The 4,529-nt window shown below is 44.7% G+C and overlaps 1 pseudogene across 1 annotated transcript; it reads left to right on the plus strand.

Annotated features, from left to right (window-relative positions):
- The first annotated feature begins 3,827 nt into the window (after window positions 1–3,827).
- LOC108530827 (40S ribosomal protein S8 pseudogene) lies at window positions 3,828–4,529 on the plus strand (annotated as a pseudogene). The gene has a single exon (XR_001885978.1). The product of XR_001885978.1 is annotated as a 40S ribosomal protein S8 pseudogene (transcript).

Genomic DNA, 4,529 nt, shown 5'->3' on the forward strand with positions numbered 1-4,529 from the left:
GAAGGAAGGAAGGAAGGAAGGAAGGAAGGAAGGAAGGAAGGAAGGAAGGAAGGCAGGCAGGCAGGCTGACAGAAGGAAGGAAGGAAGGAAGGAAGGAACTTCCCTTGCTCATGATCTTAGAGGAAAAGCTTTCAGTTTCTCACCAGTGAGTATGCTGTTATGTTTGTTGTTGTTGTTTTTTAAGACAGAGTTTCGCTTTTGTTGCCCACCCAGGCTGGAGTACAATGGTTTGATCTCGGCTCACTGCAACTTCTGCCTCTTGGGTTCAAGCAATTCTCCTGCCTCAGCCTCCCAAGTAGCTGGGATTACAGGCACCCACCACCATGCCCAGCTAATTTTGTATTTTTAGTAGAGATGGGGTTTCTCCATGTTGGTCAGGCTGGTCTCGAACTCCTGACCTCAGGTGATCTGCCCGCCTCAACCTCCCAAAGTGCTAGGATTACAGGCATGAGCTACCGTGCCTGACCGCATTTGTTGTTTTTTAAGATGAGAGATGGCCGGGCGCGGTGGCTCCGGCCTGTAATCCCAGCACTTTGGGAGGGCAAGGCTAGCAGATCACAAGGTCAGGAGATTGAGACCATCCTGGCTAACATGGTGAAACCCTGTCTCTACTAAAAATACAAAAAATTAGCTGAGCGTGGTGGTGGGCGCCTGTAGTCCCAGACACTCAGGAGGCTGAGGCCAGAGAATGGCGTGAACCCAGGAGGTGGAGGTTGCAGTGAGCCGAGACCATGCCACTGCACTCCAGCCTGGTCAACAGAGCAAGATTCCATCTCAAAAAAAAAAAAAAAGAGACAGAGATGAGCCTGGTACAGTGGCTCATGCCTGTAATCCCTGTGCTTTAGGAGGCTGAGATGGGAGGATTGCTTAAGGCCAGGAATTTGACGTTACAATGAGCAATGAACTATGATTGCACCACTGTGCTCCAGCTGGGCACATTTGTATTTAAAAATAACAATAATAAGAGAAATAGCATGATTGTGTGAAGATAGAAACAGCAGAGGGAAAATTTGATGAGACAGGAGAAAAGGGAGTCCTGCTGGAGCAATGTTCTTGAGTAGATAAAAGGCACTGGTATCTAGTTCACCAGTGGAGGGATTGGCTTTAGTGTAAAAACCGAAACAGTCAATTTGTAGTCTCACTCTACTGGAAGACAAAGTTTCTGGGCAAATATGCTGATGGGTAGGTGTGGCTCACTGTTTAGAATTCAACTCAGATGTCACCCCATCTGAAAGGAACTCCTCCTGCCATCATTTTTTTCTTTTCTTTTCTTTTCTTTTTTTTTTTAGACGGAGGCTCACTCTGTTGCCAGGCTGGAGTACAGTGGCATGATCTCGGCTCACTGCAATCTCTGTCTCTCAGGTTCAAGCGATTTTCCTGCTTCAGCCTCCCAAGTAGCTGGGACTACAGGTGCATGCCACCACACCCAGCTAATTTTTGTGTTTTTAGTAGAGACAGGGTTTCACCCTGTTGGCCAGGATGGTCTCGGTCTCTTGACCTCGTGACTGGTCTGCCTCCGCCTTCCAAAGTGCTGGGATTACAGGTGTGAACCACTGTGCCTGGCCCCCTCCTGCCATCATTTCTATCCTAACATCATGCATGATTTTCTTCACAGCATTTATCTCTATCAGAAATTGTCATCTTTATTTGTGTCTTTATTGGGTTGTAAGTTCCATGAGACCAGAGATTGTGTTGCTCTTGTTCAGTTTTGTATCTCCAGCCTCTAAAGCAGTGCCTGGCACATGGCAAGTGTTCCATAAATCTTCACCGATTTGACTGATTGGAGAGTGGGCTGAGGACTGAACTGAAAGGAAAGTGAGGAAACAGTGAATAGTATTTTACTTCACTAAAGTCAAGTAAAAATATTTGCTCAATTGAGTTTGAAGACCATAAACTATGTGTCATGGTTCCAGTCTCAAGGATTGTGATTTTTTGTTTCCAACTTTGTCCAGCAGTCTGGGAACAGAATTCATTCAACCAAGATCAGAGGTCGGGGTGCAGGGCACCCTCAGAGAGGCCCAAAGGTTGGGCAAGTTGTGTTAATAAAGCAAGGCTGAATAATGTGCCCTAAACAGGGAAGGAAGTGAGGCAAGCAGGGGGAAATGGACTGAAAGACGCAAGGGCTCCACTTCTACATGGCACTTTGTGGTCGGATATTTGGTGTGAGGTGACAGACTTTATGCTGAAACAGTGGAATGTTGTGGTTGCAGGACTTCCTTTTCTGATCCCAAATCAGTTTCCCTGTAAACTTCCTCTTTTGCTCCTGCTTTGTCATCTGGAACCAAACAGATGTTAGTGTGTTTTTTCGTTGTTGTTGTTCTACACTAAGTCAAGAGTTTTGCTCTCAGAAAAAAAACTTGCTCTCTCCTATCCAGTCTTCTTTTCTCCAACACAAACCTCACTTCTTCTAATGCTCAGAGCCCCTCATTTACCAGATCGTGGGAGGCTCATTATAAAACATTTAAAATCACATGTAGTGGAAGAAATTGAACACTGACTTGAATCTTTTAGGCTATCTGAAAATTGCTTATTCTTTTTTACATATGATATTGTGTATGATAGGTCTGATCTTTGGTTAAGTTTAATAAAGAGTGGTTGAAAAGACATCACAAGGAGAGAAAACTACAGACCGATATGTCTTATGAGTATGGATACAAAAATCATCAACAAAACACTAGCAAACCAAATCCAGCAACATATAAAAATAATTATGCACCATGACCAATCGGGATTTATGCCAGGAGTGCAAGGGTGGTTTTGACAGAGCAGGAGCACTGTCATCTTGGACAAACACTGCCACTTTAAGTTCCAACTCCTTTTCTAACCTCATGCATTTCAAGGAAATCATTTCTATTCTAACAACAAGCAGCCACAAAGTACAGACAGTAAAACACAGACAAGACAGCTCAGGCACAGAGGGAGGGGGAAAATCTCTTGGGTAACCACCAAACTTCACACTCATACAATAGGTCCCAGTAAAACAGTGGACCCTAATAAGCACACTCCTTTCCCTTTAGGTGCACTAAGATAGGGAAACTAAAAGCAGACTAAGGGTGGTGGAAGTGAAGGGAAGTATGCCTGTAACTGCGGGAAGATGCATGGGAACAGACACAAACGTCTCCCTCCCAGATGAGCAAGACAAAGAGACACAGAAGCATTCCGAGCCTGTGATAAGCTCTCCTGCCCCAAACCCTTAAAAGCTCTAAGTCTGTAAGAGAGAGTGACTCTGACCTAACTTGGTCAGAAGCCCCTCTCAGGTTTATTCTCTAGAATAAACCTGTCTTTGTTGAGCTGACTTTCATGTTTCTTTCCTCTTTCTTTAATTCTTACAGGTTTAACATCTGAAAATTAATGTAATACATCAGAAAAATAGAATTAGAAATAAAAAAACCACGTGATTATTTAAATAAATGCAGAAGAAGCATTTGACAAAATTCAACACCTCTCACAAAAAAACACTCAACAAAAGGAAGGAAGGGAACTTTCTTGCATGGTAAAGGACATCTGCAAAAAAAAAAAAATCAGTTTATTTCATACTTAATAGTAAAAGACTGCTTTTGCCTTAAGATCAGCAACAAAACAAGGATGTATATTCTCACCAACTCTATTCAACATTGTACTAGAGGTTCTTGCCATGAAAATTAGCCAAGTAAAAGAAATAAATGGCATCCAGATTGAAAAGTAGGAAGTAGGCCGGGCGCGGTGGCTCAAACCTGTAATCCCAGCACTTTGGGAGGCCGAGACGGGCGGATCACGAGGTCAGGAGATCGAGACCATCCTGGCTAACATGGTGAAACCCCGTCTCTACTAAAACAAATACAAAAAACGCTCTTTCCAGCCAGCGCCGAGCGATGGGCATTTCTCGGGACAACTGGCACAAGCGCCGCAAAACCGGGGGCAAGAGAAAGCCCTACCACAAGAAGCGGAAGTATGAGTTGGGGCGCCCGGCTGCCAACACCAAGATTGGCCCCACTGCATCCACACAGTCCGTGTGCGGGGAGGTAACAAGAAATACCGTGCCCTGAAGCTGGACGTAGGGAATTTCTCCTGGGGCTCAGAGTGTTGTACTTGTAAAACAAGGATCATCGATGTTGTCTACAATACATCTAATAATGAGCTGGTCCGTACCAAGACTCTGGTGAAGAATTGCATCGTGCTCATCGACAGCACACCGTACCGACAGTGGTACGAGTCCCACTACGTGCTGCCCCTGGGCCGCAAGAAGGGAGCCAAGCTGACTCCTGAGGAAGAAGAGATTTTAAACAAAAAACGATCTAAAAAAATTCAGAAGAAATATGATGAAAGGAAAAAGAATGCCAAAATCAGCAGTCTCCTGGAGGAGCAGTTCCAGCAGGGCAAGCTTCTTGCATGCATTGCTTCCAGGCCGGGACAGTGTGGCCGAGCAGATGGCTATGTGCTAGAGGGCAAAGAGTTGGAGTTCTATCTTAGGAAAATCAAGGCCCGGAAAGGCAAATAAATCCTCGTTTTGTCTTCACCCGTGTAATAAAGGTGTTTATTGTTCTGTTCCC

Source organism: Rhinopithecus bieti, unplaced genomic scaffold (assembly GCF_001698545.2).
Source record: "Rhinopithecus bieti isolate Rb0 unplaced genomic scaffold, ASM169854v2 scaffold_8674, whole genome shotgun sequence".
NCBI lineage: Eukaryota > Metazoa > Chordata > Mammalia > Primates > Cercopithecidae > Rhinopithecus > Rhinopithecus bieti.